This window comes from Arachis hypogaea, chromosome 3, assembly GCF_003086295.3.
Source record: "Arachis hypogaea cultivar Tifrunner chromosome 3, arahy.Tifrunner.gnm2.J5K5, whole genome shotgun sequence".
Classification (NCBI taxonomy): Eukaryota; Viridiplantae; Streptophyta; class Magnoliopsida; order Fabales; family Fabaceae; genus Arachis; species Arachis hypogaea.
In genome coordinates, this window is record NC_092038.1 from 120,249,706 (window position 1) to 120,271,219 (window position 21,514).

Here is a 21,514-nt window from a genome sequence, read left to right on the forward strand (position 1 = left end):
CCACACCAAACTTAAAAGGTTTGCTCGTCCTCGAGCAAAAGAAGAAAGAAGAGAGTAGAAGAAGAAGAAATGAAGGAGATGGAGGAGGCTTTGTGGTTCGGCTAAGAGGAATAAGTAGTGTTTAGGTTGTGTGAAAATGAAGGAGTGAAGATGGGTTTATATAGGAGTGGAGAGAGAGGTAAGGTTCGACTATGTGAGGGTGGGTTTGGGAGGGAAAGTGTTTTGAATTTGAATGGTGAGGTAGGTGGGGTTTTATGAAGGATGGATGTGAGTGGTGAAGAGAAAAGATGGGATTTGATAGGTGAGAGGTTTTTTTGGGGAAGAGGTATTGAGGTGATTGGTGAATGGGTGAAGAAGAGAGAGAGTGGTGGGGTGGGTAGGGATCCTGTGGGGTCCACAGATCCTGAGGTGTCAAGGAAAATTCATCCCTGCACCAAGTGGCGAGCAAAAATGCTCTTTATGCCAATTCTGGCGTTAAACGCCGGGCTGGTGCCCATTTCTGGTGTTTAACGCCAACTTCTGGCACTTTCCTAGTGTTTAACGCCAGTCTGGTGCCCCTTTCTGGCGTTAAACGCCCATTTGCTGCCCTTACTAGCGTTTAAACGCCAGCAAGGTCTTCCTCTAGGGTGTGCTATTTTTCTTTCTGTTTTTCATTCTGTTTTTGCTTTTTCAATTGATTTTGTGACTTCCCATGATCATCAACCTACAGAAAACATAAAATAACAAAAGAAAAATAGATAAATATAACATTGGGTTGCCTCCCAATAAGCGCTTCTTTAATGTCAGTAGCTTGACAGTGGGCTCTAATGGAGCCTCACATATGCTCAGAGCAATGTTGGAACCTCCCAACACCAAACTTAGAGTTTGAATGTGGGGGTTTAACACCAAACTTAGAAGTTGGTTGTGGCCTCCCAACACCAAACTTAGAGTTTGACTGTGGGGGCTCTGTTTGGCTCTGTTTTGAGAGAAGCTCTTCATGCTTCCTCTCCATGGTTATAGAGGGATATCCTTGAGCCTTAAACACAAGGGATTCTTCATTTACTTGAATGATCAATTCTCCTCTGTCAACATCAATCACAGCCTTTGCTATGGCTAGGAAGGGTCTGCCAAGGATGATGGATTCATCCATGCACTTCCCAGTCTATAAGACTATGAAATCAGCAGGGATGTAATGGTCTTCAACTTTTACCAGAACATCCTTTACAAGTCCATAAGCTTGTTTTCTTGAATTGTCTGCCATCTCTAGTGAGATTTTTGCAGCTTGCACCTCAAAGATCCCTAGCTTCTCCATTACAGAGAGGGGCATGAGATTTATGCTTGACCCTAGGTCACACAGAGCCTTCTTGAAGGTCATGGTGCCTATTGTACAAGGTATTGAGAACTTCCCAGGGTCCTGTCTCTTTTGAGATAATCTCTGCCTAGTCAAGTTATCCAGCTCTTTGGTGAGCAAAGGGGGTTCATCCTCCCAAGTCTCATTACCAAATAACTTGTCATTTAGCTTCATGATTGCTCCAAGGTACTTGGCAACTTGCTCTTCAGTGACATCTTCATCCTCTTCAGAGGAAGAATACTCATCAGAGCTCATGAATGGCAGAAGTAAATTCAATGGAATCTCTATGGTCCCAGTGTGAGCCTCAGATTCCCATGGTTCTTCATTAGGGAACTCATTGGAGGCCAGTGAACGTCCATTGAGGCCTTCCTCAGTGGCGCTCACTGCCTCTTCTTCCTTTCCAAATTCGGACATGTAGGTCATGTTAATGGCCTTGCACTCTCCTTTTGGATTCTCTTCTGTATTGCTTGGAAGAGTGCTAGGAGGGAGTTCAGTAATTTTCTTACTCAGCTGACCCACTTGTGCCTCCAAGTTTCTAATGGAGGACCTTGTTTCAGTCATGAAACTTTGAGTGGTTTTGATTAGATCAGAGACCATGGTTGCTAAGTCAGAGTGGCTCTGCTTAGAATTCTCTGTCTGTTGCTGAGAAGATGATGGAAAAGGCTTGCCATTGCTAAACCTGTTTCTTCCACCATTATTGTTGTTGAAACCTTGTTGAGGTCTCTGTTGATCCTTCCATGAAAGATTTGGATGATTTCTCCATGAAGGATTATAGGTGTTTCCATAGGGTTCTCCCATGTAATTCACCTCTTCCATTGAAGGGTTCTCAGGATCATAAGCTTCTTCTTCAGATGAAGCGTCCTTAGTACTGCCTGGTGCAGCCTGCGTTCCAGACAGACTTTGAGAAATCACATTGACTTGCTGAGTCAATATTTTGTTCTGAGCCAATATGGCATTCAGAGTATCAATCTCAAGAACTCTTTTTTTCTGATTCGTCCCATTGTTCACAGGATTCCTTTCAGAAGTGTACATGAATTGGTTATTTGCAACCATCTCAATGAGTTCTTGAGCTTCTGCAGGCGTCTTCTTCAGATGAAGAGATCCTCTAGCAGAGCTATCCAATGACATCTTGGACAGTTCAGACAGACCATCATAGAAGATACCTATGATGCTCCACTCAGAAAGCATGTTAGAAGGACACTTTCTTATCAATTGTTTGTATCTTTCCCAAGCTTCATAGAGGGATTCACCTTCCTTCTGTCTGAAGGTTTGGACTTCCACTCTAAGCTTACTCAATTTTTGAGGTGGAAAGAACTTTGCCAAGAAGGCATTGACTAGCTTTTCCCAAGAGTTCAGGCTTTCTGTAGGTTGTGAGTCCAACCATATCCTAGCTCTGTCTCTTACAGCAAAAGGGAATAGCATAAGTCTGTAGACCTCAGGGTCAACCCCATTGGTTTTGACAGTGTCACAGATTTGCAAGAACTCAGCTAGAAACTGATGAGGATCTTCCAATGGAAGTCCATGAAACTTGCAATTCTGTTGCATTAGAGAAACTAATTGAGGCTTAAGCTCAAAGTTGTTTGCTCCAATGGTAGGGATAGAGATGCTTCTCCCATAGAAGTCGAGAGTAGGTGCAGTAAAGTCACCCAGCACCTTCCTTGCATTGTTGGCATTGTTGTTGTTTTCGGCTGCCATGTCTTCTTCTTTGAAGATTTCTGTTAGGTCCTCTACAGAGAATTGTGCTTTAGCTTCTCTTAGCTTTCGCTTCAAGGTCCTTTCAGGTTCAGGGTCAGCCTCAACAAGAATGCTTTTGTCTTCGCTCCTGCTCATATGAAAGAGAAAAGAACAAGAAAATATGGAATCCTCTATGTCACAGTATAGAGATTCCTTGAGGTGTCAGAGGAAAAGAAAAATAGAAGGAAGAGGTAGAAAATTTGAACTTATCAAGGAAAGATGGAGTTCGAATTGTGCATTGAGGAGTAGTGTTAGTCCATCAATAGAAGGATGTGAGAAGAGGGGAAGAAATTTTCGAAAATTAAGTAAGAGATTTTAAAAACATTTTGAAAAACACTAATTGATTTTCGAAAACTAAGAGTTGAAAAGAAATCAAGTGATTTTTGAAAAAAATTTTGAAATAAGAAATTAAAAAGATATGATTGAAAACTATTTTGAAAAAGATGTGATCAAGAAGATATGATTTGAAAAACAATTTAAAAAGATTTTATTTTAAAAACTAATGACTTGGCTAACAAGAAAAGATATGATTCAAACATTAAACCTTTCTCAACAGAAAAGGCAACATACTTGAAATGTTGAATCAAATCATTAATTGATAGCATGTGATGACAAGTCATCATATACCCATTTTTCAAGCTAATTTCATTTGTTTTGTTAGTCTTTATGCACTTTCTTGCTTCTTAGGTAAGTGATTTGGAGTGAAAATGCACAACTTCTTTAAATCAAGCAACCACCATGAAATTAATGTTAATCCATGAGGTTTAAGCTAATTTTAATTGAATTTTAATTGATTTATAAGCCTCTTGAATTTAGCGATACTTTGAGTGGTTGTTTTGGTTTAATGTAGGTGAAGAAAAGAATAAAAGAGAAAAGCGTGGCCTAAGAAAGCGTGACCAAAGGAGAAGAAAACGTGGTCAAAGGAAGGAGAAGTGTGCCGCATGTAAAGAGGGGAGGCAAGCATTGCCCTCCACAAGGGCACACTGCCCTCTAGGAAGGCAACATAAGGCACCAAAGCATAAAAGGCAACTCTGCCCTGCCCACTACAAGGGTAGAGCACAATTCTGTGCCTTGAAATCAAGAAGAACAAAACCTTGCCCTGCCCTCCACAAGGGCAGTATCGGGCTCACCAAGGAAGAAAATCAAAGGAAAAATGTCACCCATGCATGCCACAAGAATCGAACACGGAACAAGGAAGAAGCAAGGAACTAAGGTTGAGTGCCGTGCCAAGAAACCAAGGAAATTAATTGAGCGTGTGTTCCAGCCGTGTTTCGAACACGGGACATCAAAGTGGAAACACTGCCCTGCCCTCCGCGAGGGCAGGGCAGCATTTTGTTGGTACATGGATCTGGCGCACCAAGAGACATTTCTGGCGCACCAAATCACTCTCCTGGCAGCACCAGCGCGCATCACGGCTCAATCCTGGCAGCACCATATTTTTCTGCCCTGCCCTCCGCGAGGGCAGGGCAGCATCCTATGCACCAAGGCAATTTCTGGCGCACCAATTCTTGATTCTGGCAGCACCAATAGCGCACCAAGGCAATTTCTGGCGCACCAACTTTTCCTGCCCTGCCCTTGGCGCGGGCAGGGCAGCGTTCTGCGCACCAAGGCTGCACCACGCCGCACCAACAACGCACCAAACTCCAAATCCTGCCCTGTCCTCCGCAAGGGCAGGGCAGCCTCCTGGGAGCAACTTCTCATGGGCCGAAAATTCAAATTAAATCCCCATTTTAATTCATTTCTTCACCAAATCAAAAGCCCATCCAAATCCCAAAATCCAAGAATAGAAAGTGTATAAATAGGAGCTAGTTTGATGTAATTAGGACCTTTTAGACTTACCTTTGGCTTAGCTTTTAAATTTGGCACTTTCTTTGAGCTTTGAATTTCTTGTAATTGTTCTTGAGAGACTTGACCGAGAGTTCAGAGGATTAAGGGAGAATTGATTGATCTCCTTCCTCGTGTTTACTCGGGCAATTCCACTCTTCTCTTTCTGAGTTTTGGGTGTGTGAAATTGAGGAAATTCTGTCTCAATTCCCATCTAAAACCTCTTTAAATCCTTTTATGCACAATTGAATTTCATTTTCTGTTCCTCTACTGCTTCTTCTTCAATTTTCTGTCAATTGCTTTGATAACTCGGATCTGGGAAGGAAATTGAGTTTTAGGCTCTGCTACCTAAGCTCTTGAGTCCTGAGATCACAATTTACTTGGGTTCTTCTGTGAACCTTGCTGCACTTTACTTTAATTTCTGTTTAAGCTTTCATTGCTTCTAATTCAATTCCTGTTCTACTAATTGTGGCAATTCAATTCTTCTTTGTTTATATTCTGCAATCCCAGTCCTCAAATCCCTTTTACATTCAAGCAATTTACATTTCTTGCCATTTAAGTTACTGCAATTTATATTTCTTGCACTTTAAGTTTCAGTCATTTAATTTCTTGTTCTTTAAGATTCAGTCTATTTTACTTTCCTGTTCTTTAATTTACTGCAATTTCCCTTCTCCCTTTACATTTCACGCAATTTAGCTTATGTTAAATACAACCCACTCAACCAAAACTTGATTCGCTTGACTAAATCAACCACTAAACTAAAATTGCTCAATCCTTCAATCCCTGTGGGATCGACCTCACTCATGTGAGTTATTATTACTTGATGCGACCCGGTACACTTGCCGGTGAGTTTTGTGTTGGAAATTCGTTTTTCCACAAAAACACCATCAAGTTTTTGGCGCCGTTGCCGGGGATTGAAATAGATTGACAATGATTAAGTGAAGTGGAGGTTTAGATCAAGCACTTTTTCTTTAACTTTTTACTAACATAACTGTTTGAGAAATTGCCTCTATCAATTCGCTAACAGTTTATGTTAACTAACTTCATTTTAATCCTCAAGTGTGCTGCCGTTTACTCCTCCTGTTTGATCGTATGCCACAGGAAATCAAGTTTCTACAAGCGAGGAGTATCATGACATGAAGCCACCACTCATTACACTCATCAAGAACAATTGTTCTTATGATGGAAATCCATCGGAGGATCCTCAACAGCACATATCTACTTTCCTGAGAACTTGTAATGCGGTCAAAACCGATGGTTCAGATCATGACACTTACAAGATCCTGTTATTCCCTTTCTCATTAAAGGGTGAAGCTGCACAATGGTTTGAAACTTTTCCTCAAGGAAGTATCACTAGTTGGGATGATTTGGTCACCAAATTTCTAGCCAAATTCACCTCATCCAGAGAGATCATCCAGCTGAAAGAGGAGGAACATCTATTCACACAAGGGGACGAAGAACCACTCTTCAAGGCCTGGGAAAGATACAAGAAAGCAACTGATAAAGTGGGCTTCCGAGCTTTCTATGAAGGATTGACCCCAGAAACAAGAAAAGCAGTGGACTACTTCTCAGATGGCCTACTCAAAGCAACAACAACTGCCCAAGGAATTGCAGACCTCAATGACAAAGGAGTCAACAACCAACATTCATTTGAGAAGCCACAGAATGCAATCTCAGAAAAAGAAGTGATGAATAGTGAAGGGGTGAATGTGTTCAAGGACTTAAACAGACAAATGCACCATCAACCACAGCAAAACATGGAGCTGTCTACTGCAGTGAATGCCAAATTCCCACCATGGAGACCCCATTCTTATCTGAGAATGAGGGAGTCTCAACATCAAGAACAAGGAAGTTTCCACCAGGGCAACTCCATGACCACAAACAATCAACATCACCCACCCACTAATACCACTCAAAGCCAATACTCACAACACAGACACTCCCAGACTCATCTCAACTGGAGAAGAAACGAGTACCAAAATCACAAACCAAGGGACTTCAATTATAACAACCCCAACTTCACAAACCAACAAAAACACCATTACATCAATAACAACCATCACATGCCACCATTACACCCATCCTTCCAACCTTTAACATCTCATAACCAACCAATCTCACAAGACTCTCGAAGAATCACAAACTTGGAGATCCTAATAGAGAGAATGATGAAACACCAAGAAGAAACAACAAGGAACCAAGAGATGTTAATCAAAGGAATTGAAGAGTAGATAACTCAACTGGCGAAGTATTTTGCAGAAATGGGTGAGAAGAAGGCAAATACTTTCACCAGAGCCATTGAAGACAAACTGGCTAACAACGAAGATGCTACAAAGAAGGAAGGATGGAAAAGGATCATGGAGGACAATGAGAAAATACTGGATAAAGGATGTACCAGCCAAGAAGAACACAACAAGGAATTTTTTCAAGGAGAAACAGAGGATAGAACTAAAGAAAAACAGAAAGCCCCCACTGGAAAATTTTCACCAGGGGATCGAGTGATGATCAATATTCAAACCATGAAGGTGTTCCCACAGTTGTCTGAGCATTACATTGTGACTAAGATCCTTCCACAAGAATCTATAGAGGTCATCAAAGAGGAAACCGGAAGGAAGTTCACAGTAAAGAAAGACAAGCTAAGGCACTGTGATTTTCAACCTCCATGATCAGCAAAATAGAAGATGTCAAGCTAGTGACAATAAAAGAGCGCTTGTTGGGAGGCAACCCAACCTGAGGTAGTTTTCTTTTTCATAGCTTTTTCAATAAAAATGTTGAATAATTGGTATGCAGTGCAAGGAGCTAAGTTTGGTGTTGCACACCAAAACAATTTGAGGGAGAATGAAAACTTCTAAGTTTGGTGTTCCACCAAAATATCATTTAAAAACACATTCTCACCTCTTGCAGGATTCTAGCTCCAAGCAATCAAACATTATTCAACTGTTGAATTGTTTTCTAGCTTTAATTTCATTAACCTTTAGCAAGGATACATGGTTTCAAATATGGTTGACTTGTTGCATCTGAGGCAGTGGCAAACAATTAAGTTTGGTGTCCCCACACCAAAAATCAATCCTGGAACCACACTCAGTTTATGCATACTAACCATATAATTAAGGGCTTGAGAAGCAAGCAACTTTGAGGATTATGCAGGACATGAGTCAACAATTGAAGACATTATGCATCTTAACTCAAAGAGAACACAACAGAAGGAAAAAGCAAAGGGCTGCAACTTCAAAGGTTGTATCTAAACTTGATCCTTGCTGCTGTGAAATGTTTTGAATCTGGAAACCATTGTATGTCTTGCTAAAGTGTTTATCTAGTTGCAAGTGAAATTGTTTGTTAAAAATGCTAAGTCTGCATAATGCTTGTTATCCATCACTTAGATTTAAAAATTGTTTTGTTTCCCATATGCTTAAATAAAAGAGTTTGGTTTGAATTGAAAAGTGAAATATCCAATGTTGCATAAGTATGAATGGAAGTTGGTGGTGGTATATGTGTTTGATTAAATGCATAACTCATGAAATAATTGTTGCATAATATCATTCTCATTCAATTGTGAGTTGGCCTGCTGTTACAAAGACTCTTCTCAAAAAAAGAAAAAGCCCTTGGTAACAAAAACAGAAAGAAAAGGGAAAGAAAAAGCCAAAATGGCAAGAAAAACAAAGAATAAAGGTTGGACACCAATAGCTTGAACCTTAGGACATATGCCTGTGGTGTTCTTGTACTAAGATATGCTTGGATGAGTAAATTCTAAGGGGTATTTTAAAACCCGGTCACTTAGATCAACTGATTTGGGATGGCCAATTGAAAATCCACAATAAAGAGCAACTTAGATACAGAACATTTAGTTATCCAAAGAGATGCTGGGCATCAATGATCCTAGGAAGAATTAGTGAGCCATGTGTCTGTGGTGGAAAGATGTTGAGTAAAAAGAAAAAGAAAATAAAGCCAAAGGCTAAAACTGCAACATTTGACACCAAACCTCTAAAAGAATAATAAGCTTGCTAAGCATTGTAAGCCAAGAAAAGTTAGCAAGGGAATAATTAAAAAGTGAGTCTTATAACAGCAAGGTTAGCAAGCCTTTGAGGAAAGATGTGTATTATGTAGCAGCAACAATAAGTGAGTTGTCATTGTCTGCATAAAGAACTCCATAAATCAAGTTATGCTATATGCCTAATAAGGATATGTGTTCTTTTCTTATTCATGTCATTTACTCTTATTTTTGATGCTTGCTTGGGGACAAGCAAGATTTAAGTTTGGTGTTGTGATGACAAGTCATCATATACCCATTTTTCAAGCTAATTTCATTTGTTTTGTTAGTCTTTATGCACTTTCTTGCTTCTTAAGTAAGTGATTTGGAGTGAAAATGCACAACTTCTTTAAATCAAGCAACCACCATGAAATTAATGTTAATCCATGAGGTTTAAGCTAATTTTAATTGAATTTTAATTGATTTATAAGCCTCTTGAATTTAGTGATACTTTGAGTGGTTGTTTTGGTTTAATGTAGGTGAAGAAAAGAATAAAAGAGAAAAGCGTGGCCTAAGAAAGCGTGACCAAAGGAGAAGAAAACGTGGTCAAAGGAAGGAGAAGTGTGCCGCATGTAAAGAGGGGAGGCAAGCATTGCCCTCCACAAGGGCACACTGCCCTCTAGGAAGGCAACATAAGGCACCAAAGCATAAAAGGCAACTCTGCCCTGCCCACTACAAGGGCAAAGCACAATTCTGTGCCTTGAAATCAAGAAGAACAAAACCTTGCCCTGCCCTCCACAAGGGCAGTATCGGGCTCACCAAGGAAGAAAATCAAAGGAAAAATGTCACCCATGCATGCCACAAGAATCGAACACGGAACAAGGAAGAAGCAAGGAACTAAGGTTGAGTGCCGTGCCAAGAAACCAAGGAAATTAATTGAGCGTGTGTTCCAGCCGTGTTTCGAACACGGGACATCAAAGTGGAAACACTGCCCTGCCCTCCGCGAGGGCAGGGCAGCATTTTGTTGGTGCATGGATCTGGCGCACCAAGAGACATTTCTGGCGCACCAAATCACTCTCCTGGCAGCACCAGCGCGCATCACGGCTCAATCCTGGCAGCACCATATTTTTCTGCCCTGCCCTCCGCGAGGGCAGGGCAGCATCCTATGCACCAAGGCAATTTCTGGCGCACCAATTCTTGATTCTGGCAGCACCAACAGCGCACCAAGGCAATTTCTGGCGCACCAACTTTTCCTGCCCTGCCCTTGGCGCGGGCAGGGCAGCGTTCTGCGCACCAAGGCTGCACCACGCCGCACCAACAACGCACCAAACTCCAAATCCTGCCCTGTCCTCCGCAAGGGCAGGGCAGCCTCCTGGGAGCAACTTCTCATGGGCCGAAAATTCAAATTAAATCCCCATTTTAATTCATTTCTTCACCAAATCAAAAGCCCATCCAAATCCCAAAATCCAAGAATAGAAAGTGTATAAATAGGAGCTAGTTTGATGTAATTAGGACCTTTTAGACTTACCTTTGGCTTAGCTTTTAAATTTGGCACTTTCTTTGAGCTTTGAATTTCTTGTAATTGTTCTTGAGAGACTTGACCGAGAGTTCAGAGGATTAAGGGAGAATTGATTGATCTCCTTCCTCGTGTTTACTCGGGCAATTCCACTCTTCTCTTTCTGAGTTTTGGGTGTGTGAAATTGAGGAAATTCTGTCCCAATTCCCATCTAAAACCTCTTTAAATCCTTTTATGCACAATTGAATTTCATTTTCTGTTCCTCTACTGCTTCTTCTTCAATTTTCTGTCAATTGCTTTGATAACTCGGATCTGGGAAGGAAATTGAGTTTTAGGCTCTGCTACCTAAGCTCTTGAGTCCTGAGATCACAATTTACTTGGGTTCTTCTGTGAACCTTGCTGCACTTTACTTTAATTTCTGTTTAAGCTTTCATTGCTTCTAATTCAATTCCTGTTCTACTAATTGTGGCAATTCAATTCTTCTTTGTTTATATTCTGCAATCCCAGTCCTCAAATCCCTTTTACATTCAAGCAATTTACATTTCTTGCCATTTAAGTTACTGCAATTTATATTTCTTGCACTTTAAGTTTCAGTCATTTAATTTCTTGTTCTTTAAGATTCAGTCTATTTTACTTTCCTGTTCTTTAATTTACTGCAATTTCCCTTCTCCCTTTACATTTCACGCAATTTAGCTTATGTTAAATACAACCCACTCAACCAAAACTTGATTCGCTTGACTAAATCAACCACTAAACTAAAATTGCTCAATCCTTCAATCCCTGTGGGATCGACCTCACTCATGTGAGTTATTATTACTTGATGCGACCCGGTACACTTGCCGGTGAGTTTTGTGTTGGAAATTCGTTTTTCCACAAAAACACCATCAAGTTTTTGGCGCCGTTGCCGGGGATTGAAATAGATTGACAATGATTAAGTGAAGTGGAGGTTTAGATCAAGCACTTTTTCTTTAACTTTTTACTAACATACTAACTGTTTGAGAAATTGCCTCTATCAATTCGCTAACAGTTTATGTTAACTAACTTCATTTTAATCCTCAAGTGTGCTGCCGTTTACTCCTCCTGTTTGATCGTATGCCACAGGAAATCAAGTTTCTACAAGCGAGGAGTATCATGACATGAAGCCACCACTCATTACACTCATCAAGAACAATTGTTCTTATGATGGAAATCCATCGGAGGATCCTCAACAGCACATATCTACTTTCCTGAGAACTTGTAATGCGGTCAAAACCGATGGTTCAGATCATGACACTTACAAGATCCTGTTATTCCCTTTCTCATTAAAGGGTGAAGCTGCACAATGGTTTGAAACTTTTCCTCAAGGAAGTATCACTAGTTGGGATGATTTGGTCACCAAATTTCTAGCCAAATTCACCTCATCCAGAGAGATCATCCAGCTGAAAGAGGAGGAACATCTATTCACACAAGGGGACGAAGAACCACTCTTCAAGGCCTGGGAAAGATACAAGAAAGCAACTGATAAAGTGGGCTTCCGAGCTTTCTATGAAGGATTGACCCCAGAAACAAGAAAAGCAGTGGACTACTTCTCAGATGGCCTACTCAAAGCAACAACAACTGCCCAAGGAATTGCAGACCTCAATGACAAAGGAGTCAACAACCAACATTCATTTGAGAAGCCACAGAATGCAATCTCAGAAAAAGAAGTGATGAATAGTGAAGGGGTGAATGTGTTCAAGGACTTAAACAGACAAATGCACCATCAACCACAGCAAAACATGGAGCTGTCTACTGCAGTGAATGCCAAATTCCCACCATGGAGACCCCATTCTTATCTGAGAATGAGGGAGTCTCAACATCAAGAACAAGGAAGTTTCCACCAGGGCAACTCCATGACCACAAACAATCAACATCACCCACCCACTAATACCACTCAAAGCCAATACTCACAACACAGACACTCCCAGACTCATCTCAACTGGAGAAGAAACGAGTACCAAAATCACAAACCAAGGGACTTCAATTATAACAACCCCAACTTCACAAACCAACAAAAACACCATTACATCAATAACAACCATCACATGCCACCATTACACCCATCCTTCCAACCTTTAACATCTCATAACCAACCAATCTCACAAGACTCTCGAAGAATCACAAACTTGGAGATCCTAATAGAGAGAATGATGAAACACCAAGAAGAAACAACAAGGAACCAAGAGATGTTAATCAAAGGAATTGAAGAGTAGATAACTCAACTGGCGAAGTATTTTGCAGAAATGGGTGAGAAGAAGGCAAATACTTTCACCAGAGCCATTGAAGACAAACTGGCTAACAACGAAGATGCTACAAAGAAGGAAGGATGGAAAAGGATCATGGAGGACAATGAGAAAATACTGGATAAAGGATGTACCAGCCAAGAAGAACACAACAAGGAATTTTTTCAAGGAGAAACAGAGGATAGAACTAAAGAAAAACAGAAAGCCCCCACTGGAAAATTTTCACCAGGGGATCGAGTGATGATCAATATTCAAACCATGAAGGTGTTCCCACAGTTGTCTGAGCATTACATTGTGACTAAGATCCTTCCACAAGAATCTATAGAGGTCATCAAAGAGGAAACCGGAAGGAAGTTCACAGTAAAGAAAGACAAGCTAAGGCACTGTGATTTTCAACCTCCATGATCAGCAAAATAGAAGATGTCAAGCTAGTGACAATAAAAGAGCGCTTGTTGGGAGGCAACCCAACCTGAGGTAGTTTTCTTTTTCATAGCTTTTTCAATAAAAATGTTGAATAATTGGTATGCAGTGCAAGGAGCTAAGTTTGGTGTTGCACACCAAAACAATTTGAGGGAGAATGAAAACTTCTAAGTTTGGTGTTCCACCAAAATATCATTTAAAAACACATTCTCACCTCTTGCAGGATTCTAGCTCCAAGCAATCAAACATTATTCAACTGTTGAATTGTTTTCTAGCTTTAATTTCATTAACCTTTAGCAAGGATACATGGTTTCAAATATGGTTGACTTGTTGCATCTGAGGCAGTGGCAAACAATTAAGTTTGGTGTCCCCACACCAAAAATCAATCCTGGAACCACACTCAGTTTATGCATACTAACCATATAATTAAGGGCTTGAGAAGCAAGCAACTTTGAGGATTATGCAGGACATGAGTCAACAATTGAAGACATTATGCATCTTAACTCAAAGAGAACACAACAGAAGGAAAAAGCAAAGGGCTGCAACTTCAAAGGTTGTATCTAAACTTGATCCTTGCTGCTGTGAAATGTTTTGAATCTGGAAACCATTGTATGTCTTGCTAAAGTGTTTATCTAGTTGCAAGTGAAATTGTTTGTTAAAAATGCTAAGTCTGCATAATGCTTGTTATCCATCACTTAGATTTAAAAATTGTTTTGTTTCCCATATGCTTAAATAAAAGAGTTTGGTTTGAATTGAAAAGTGAAATATCCAATGTTGCATAAGTATGAATGGAAGTTGGTGGTGGTATATGTGTTTGATTAAATGCATAACTCATGAAATAATTGTTGCATAATATCATTCTCATTCAATTGTGAGTTGGCCTGCTGTTACAAAGACTCTTCTCAAAAAAAGAAAAAGCCCTTGGTAACAAAAACAGAAAGAAAAGGGAAAGAAAAAGCCAAAATGGCAAGAAAAACAAAGAATAAAGGTTGGACACCAATAGCTTGAACCTTAGGACATATGCCTGTGGTGTTCTTGTACTAAGATATGCTTGGATGAGTAAATTCTAAGGGGTATTTTAAAACCCGGTCACTTAGATCAACTGATTTGGGATGGCCAATTGAAAATCCACAATAAAGAGCAACTTAGATACAGAACATTTAGTTATCCAAAGAGATGCTGGGCATCAATGATCCTAGGAAGAATTAGTGAGCCATGTGTCTGTGGTGGAAAGATGTTGAGTAAAAAGAAAAAGAAAATAAAGCCAAAGGCTAAAACTGCAACATTTGACACCAAACCTCTAAAAGAATAATAAGCTTGCTAAGCATTGTAAGCCAAGAAAAGTTAGCAAGGGAGTAATTAAAAAGTGAGTCTTATAACAGCAAGGTTAGCAAGCCTTTGAGGAAAGATGTGTATTATGTAGCAGCAACAATAAGTGAGTTGTCATTGTCTGCATAAAGAACTCCATAAATCAAGTTATGCTATATGCCTAATAAGGATATGTGTTCTTTTCTTATTCATGTCATTTACTCTTATTTTTGATGCTTGCTTGGGGACAAGCAAGATTTAAGTTTGGTGTTGTGATGACAAGTCATCATATACCCATTTTTCAAGCTAATTTCATTTGTTTTGTTAGTCTTTATGCACTTTCTTGCTTCTTAAGTAAGTGATTTGGAGTGAAAATGCACAACTTCTTTAAATCAAGCAACCACCATGAAATTAATGTTAATCCATGAGGTTTAAGCTAATTTTAATTGAATTTTAATTGATTTATAAGCCTCTTGAATTTAGTGATACTTTGAGTGGTTGTTTTGGTTTAATGTAGGTGAAGAAAAGAATAAAAGAGAAAAGCGTGGCCTAAGAAAGCGTGACCAAAGGAGAAGAAAACGTGGTCAAAGGAAGGAGAAGTGTGCCGCATGTAAAGAGGGGAGGCAAGCATTGCCCTCCACAAGGGCACACTGCCCTCTAGGAAGGCAACATAAGGCACCAAAGCATAAAAGGCAACTCTGTCCTGCCCACTACAAGGGCAAAGCACAATTCTGTGCCTTGAAATCAAGAAGAACAAAACCTTGCCCTGCCCTCCACAAGGGCAGTATCGGGCTCACCAAGGAAGAAAATCAAAGGAAAAATGTCACCCATGCATGCCACAAGAATCGAACACGGAACAAGGAAGAAGCAAGGAACTAAGGTTGAGTGCCGTGCCAAGAAACCAAGGAAATTAATTGAGCGTGTGTTCCAGCCGTGTTTCGAACACGGGACATCAAAGTGGAAACACTGCCCTGCCCTCCGCGAGGGCAGGGCAGCATTTTGTTGGTGCATGGATCTGGCGCACCAAGAGACATTTCTGGCGCACCAAATCACTCTCCTGGCAGCACCAGCGCGCATCACGGCTCAATCCTGGCAGCACCATATTTTTCTGCCCTGCCCTCCGCGAGGGCAGGGCAGCATCCTATGCACCAAGGCAATTTCTGGCGCACCAATTCTTGATTCTGGCAGCACCAACAGCGCACCAATGCAATTTCTGGCGCACCAACTTTTCCTGCCCTGCCCTTGGCGCGGGCAGGGCAGCGTTCTGCGCACCAAGGCTGCACCACGCCGCACCAACAACGCACCAAACTCCAAATCCTACCCTGTCCTCCGCAAGGGCAGGGCAGCCTCCTGGGAGCAACTTCTCATGGGCCGAAAATTCAAATTAAATCCCCATTTTAATTCATTTCTTCACCAAATCAAAAGCCCATCCAAATCCCAAAATCCAAGAATAGAAAGTGTATAAATAGGAGCTAGTTTGATGTAATTAGGACCTTTTAGACTTACCTTTGGCTTAGCTTTTAAATTTGGCACTTTCTTTGAGCTTTGAATTTCTTGTAATTGTTCTTGAGAGACTTGACCGAGAGTTCAGAGGATTAAGGGAGAATTGATTGATCTCCTTCCTCGTGTTTACTCGGGCAATTCCACTCTTCTCTTTCTGAGTTTTGGGTGTGTGAAATTGAGGAAATTCTGTCTCAATTCCCATCTAAAACCTCTTTAAATCCTTTTATGCACAATTGAATTTCATTTTCTGTTCCTCTACTGCTTCTTCTTCAATTTTCTGTCAATTGCTTTGATAACTCGGATCTGGGAAGGAAATTGAGTTTTAGGCTCTGCTACCTAAGCTCTTGAGTCCTGAGATCACAATTTACTTGGGTTCTTCTGTGAACCTTGCTGCACTTTACTTTAATTTCTGTTTAAGCTTTCATTGCTTCTAATTCAATTCCTGTTCTACTAATTGTGGCAATTCAATTCTTCTTTGTTTATATTCTGCAATCCCAGTCCTCAAATCCCTTTTACATTCAAGCAATTTACATTTCTTGCCATTTAAGTTACTGCAATTTATATTTCTTGCACTTTAAGTTTCAGTCATTTAATTTCTTGTTCTTTAAGATTCAGTCTATTTTACTTTCCTGTTCTTTAATTTACTGCAATTTCCCTTCTCCCTTTACATTTCACGCAATTTAGCTTCTGTTAAATACAACCCACTCAACCAAAACTTGATTCGCTTGACTAAATCAACCACTAAACTAAAATTGCTCAATCCTTCAATCCCTGTGGGATCGACCTCACTCATGTGAGTTATTATTACTTGATGCGACCCGGTACACTTGCCGGTGAGTTTTGTGTTTGATCGTTTTCCACACATCAGCAAGTATTTTTGAAAATAGAAAGAAATTGATTTTGAAAAAGATTTGATTGAAAAGATTTGATTTGAAAAAGATTTGATTTTGAAAAATTTTGAAAACTTGAAAAAAATTGGCATTAAAAACAAAATCTTCCCTCTTGTGCCATCCCGGCGTTAAACGCCCAGAATGGTGCACATTCTGGCGTTTAACGCCCAAAACTCACCCCTTTTGGGCGTTAAACACCCAGCCAGCACTTTGGCTAGCGTTTAAACGCCAGTTTTCCTTCTTCACTGGGCATTTTGAACGCCCAGCTTTTTCTGTGTAATTCCTCTGCAGTATGTTCTGAATCTTCAATTCTCTGTATTATTGACTTGAAAAGACACAAATTAAATTTTTTTGGATTTTTAATAATGAGGAATAATCAAAATGCAACTGAAATCAAATAAACAATGCATGCAAGACACCAAACTTAAAAGTTTGTATACTATTGACACTAACAAGTTGAGAATGCATATGAGAAACAACAAAACACTCAAGACAAGAGAATTTAAAGATCAGAGCAAGTAAATCATCAAGAACAACTTGAAGATCACTGAAGACACATGATAAATGCAAGAAGAACGGAAACATGCAATTGACACCAAACTTAAAATGTGACTACTGTCTCAATAAGAAACATAAAATATTTTTGGTTTTTTTTTATGATTTTGTAATTTTTTTGGTTTTTTTGAAAATTAAGTGGAAAAGAAAATAAAGATATCAAAATTCTTAATGAGAATTCCAGGAATCATGCAATGTTAGTCTAAAGCTTCAGTCTAAAGGAATTAGACATGGCTAGCCAAGCTTCAGCAGGACATTGCATTCAAGAGCTAAATCGATGAAAATCAATCAGCCTTGGTGATGATAAGAACATCACGTTGAAACACTAGAATTCATTCTTAAGAACTCTGAAGAAAAATACCTAATCTAAGCAACAAGATGAACCGTCAGTTGTCCAAACTCGAACAATCCCCGGCAACGGCGCCAAAAACTTGGTGCACGAAATTGTGATCATCAATGGCACCATCAACATGGTACGCACAATTGTAATCTCAACTCTTTATCACAACTTCGCACAACTAACCAGCAAGTGCACTGGGTCATCCAAGTAATAAACCTTACGCGAGTAAGGGTCGATCCCACGGAGATTCCGATCAAGGGATCCAAGAGATAAACATTCAAGCCTTGTTTGCTTGTAGAACAGAAGTGGTTGTCAGGCACTCGTTCATAAGTGAGAATGATGATGAGTGTCACATAATCATCACATTCATCATGTTCTTGGGTGCAAATGAATATCTTAGAACAAGAATAAGCTGAATTGAATAGAAGAACAATAGTAATTGCATTAATACTCGAGGTACAGCAGAGCTCCACACCTTAATCTATGGTGTGTAGAAACTCCACCGTTGAAAATACATAAGAACAAGGTCTAGGCATGGCCGTGAGACCAGCCCCCATGATCTAAGATAGCATAAGACTAAAGATAGCTACCAAGATAAGAATACAATAGTAAAAGGTCCTATTTGTAGAGAACTAGTAGCCTAGGGCTTACAAGGATGAGTAAATGACATAAAAATCCACTTTCGGGCCCACTTGGTGTGTCTTGGGCTGAGCATTGAAGGATTTTCGTGTAGAGACTTCTCTTGGAGTTAAACGCCAGCTTTTGTGCCATTTTGGGCGTTTAACTCCCATTCTTGTGCCAGTTCCGGCGTTTAACGCCGGGCAGTTTTGAGCTGATTTGGAACGCCGGTTTGTGCCATCAAATCTCGGGAAAAGTATGAACTCTTATATATTGCTGGAAAGCCCAAAATGTCTACTTTCCAACGCAGTTGAGAGCGCGCCAATTGGGCTTCTGTAGCTCCAAAAAATCCACTTCGAGTGCAGGGAGGTCAGAATCCAACAGCATCTGCGGCCCTTTTCAGCCTCTGAATCAGATTTTTGCTCAGGTCTCTCAATTTCAGCCAGAAAATACCTGAAATCACAGAAAAACACACAAACTCATAGTAAAGTCCAGAAAAGTGAATTTTAACTAAAAACTAATAAAAATATACTAAAAACTAACTAAAACATACTAAAAACATACTAAAAACAATGCCAAAAAGCGTATAAATTATCCGCTCATCAGACTCCAAAGCCCAATGCGTTCCCTTATACGATTCCCACCTTCCGAGCACAAACAGTGTAAAATTCCTACAATACCCCTTGTTCCTCTTTTTTTCAGACCAAACCCTAACCCTCTTCTAACATATTCACTCACCTCTCACTACCGCACACACTCTCACTCCGCTCACACCCTCTTCTTCACAACACAAACACCTAGACTCTGAAAAAAAATAAAGAAAGATAAAGGAAAGAGAGAAAAGGGGAGACCGCGAGAAGAGAAGGGAGGAGGAAGGCAGGAGCTGTCCACGCCGAGCCACCATACGAGGAGAGAGAGAGTCGCACCTCATCACTGCCGGCCTGGAGCATGCCGTTCATGTCCCGTTGCATCGCCACCATCCGCGTCCAGCTCGATGTAGTTGCGTCTCCATCAAAGGCCAGAACCGAGAGAGATGCGTCCGAGAAGGGGGACGAGTGCGAGAAAGGAGACGCGGAAGAAGGACTGCCGCCATTCTGCCTCGCCGCCGTCGAACTGCTACAGCCGCCGCGTCTTGTCTCCATCGCTGCTAAGCTTCAACCACCGCCATCTTTGTTGGGGTCACTGTCATTGCTGAATGAAGAGGGAGAGTTTGAGTCGGCCAGTGAAGGGAGGAAGAAAGAATCGCGATAGGGAGCTATTCACCATCGTCGCGTTTGCTGTTGCCATCAACGAAGCTCGTCGTCAGGGGAGCATCACCGACGTCACTGCTAATGAACTGTCTTCGTCCCTGTTTTGATCTTGCTCAGTCCTACACCCCCTTTATTCTTGTCTCTAAATCAGCACAATTTTCCCCTATTCTGACTCCATTTATGAAACTGTAACGCTTCCACCTTTACTTTGCTATATTTTCTTCTTTTCTTACATGCTCTAGTTTTAATTGCAATAATATGTCTCTGTTTTAGTACTATCGCCCTACTTTTGTTGCGTTTCTGTTGGAAATTATCTTGAGTATTGGTATTAGTGCTATCATGGAATGGTTGGAGCTGTTGATGTTATGATTACATCTGCGATGTAGCCGTGGAAGTTGCTGCCACCGTCTCGATCCAAATTCTGCGCTCATTCGTTTCATTTTACTTCAATCCTCCAAACCTTAGATTTTGGCACTCCGGGTTCGATATCTTCGGTCCCTTAGGACCATATTGTGAGTAGGCTTTACATTTATAATTATTTGGCTTTACATCTATAATTATTTTGATATATGCTGCTTGAATTTATGACTATACTTTCAAGTTATTAAGAAAGGATTTGAATTTGATTTTAATAATGGATTTATTATAATTAAATATTATTTTTATAAAATTCAATTTTTTAATCTGCACATGAGACTATATACATGTTTGATGAAGTTTTTTATTATTTTAGAATATTCAATTTTATTAAATATGTGTTTTTGAAACATTAAAATATTGTGAATACTCACTCATATACTATTTGTAAAGTATATTTGACATTTCATATAATTGAAAAGGATTTTGATAAAAGAGTATTATTTGATTTGATTTGATACTGTATATATTTAAAAGATCAAAGATTGGTTGTATTTGAAATTAAATATTTTGAATTGGTTTGGGAGGCTCGTATTAGAAAACCGTAGTTAACGGTGGTTATGACGTTAACCTAGATGCATCTGGCTCAGACCTCATCTAGCAGGGGCGTTGCTAGCCTAACGTGTAGGCCACACGTTTGATCTGTTATTCCGTACGGACACACGAGAGGAAAGGGCTACTCTTAGAGGTGGAGCCACCCATGTGTGGACTATTTGATTTGATTTCTGTATGAGAACTCCCTTATTGATTCACTCATTTATATAAATTATTATTTTCTAAATAAAATTATTTTTATAATAATGTTTATATGGTCTCATGTAAATTATAGATGTACTGTCTAGTCAATGGGTTGCAAAACTCACTCTTTTTTTTTAAATATTTTTCAGGAATAAATATTTGACTATGTGAGTATTTCTATTCAAGAGTAATGATCTGCAATGGGTATCTATTCCTTGTTGAGTTCTTAAGCGTCATCTGCTCCATATGTCACAGGAAGGATTTATTCATATTTATTTATTTTATTTTTGTTAAAAATATGTAATTATTTATTCAAAAAAAATTGTAAATTTATCAAAAATATGTGTAACCTTCTTATTTATCTTATATTCAAATTAGTTAGGCTTGCTGGGGAACTATTTTCTTGAGTGCCAGTCATGGCTCATTTTGGGTTGTGACAAAGTGGTATCATAGCTTAGGTTTAATCTGTGTAATTTGGAGCAAGTGTCCTATGATAAGATCACAATTGTATAATAGAAGCATGCCTATTTGTACAAATTGTGGCCATATCAAAGACCTATAAGAATGTCCTCTTTGTCCTCTATGTCATTGTTGTCTTCTGATTACTGAGAGCATGCGTCCTTTGCCGCTTCTTACTACTTCTGTCCTTTTGTACCCAATCTTGATATATCCTTTAGTAGATTTTCTCGAATGTGTTTTTGCAAGGGTTTCAATTTTGGTTCCGGTTCGCGATTTCTCTCCTAGCTAGTTCTAATTTTCTCCGATTTTGTGAATGTGTGCTTTAATCTTCTTCGTCTTTGGGTTGTTCTCTATGATTCCTAATGTCAATAGTTCATGAATTAC

General features: G+C 39.8%; 1 non-coding gene across 1 annotated transcript; it reads left to right on the forward strand.

Annotated features, from left to right (window-relative positions):
* Window positions 1–2,512: 2,512 nt before the first annotated feature.
* Window positions 2,513–2,620, forward strand: LOC112793019 (small nucleolar RNA R71). Its single transcript, XR_003197731.1, has one exon. It is a non-coding gene; the product is annotated as a small nucleolar RNA R71 (small nucleolar RNA).
* The last annotated feature ends 18,894 nt before the right edge of the window (window positions 2,621–21,514 follow it).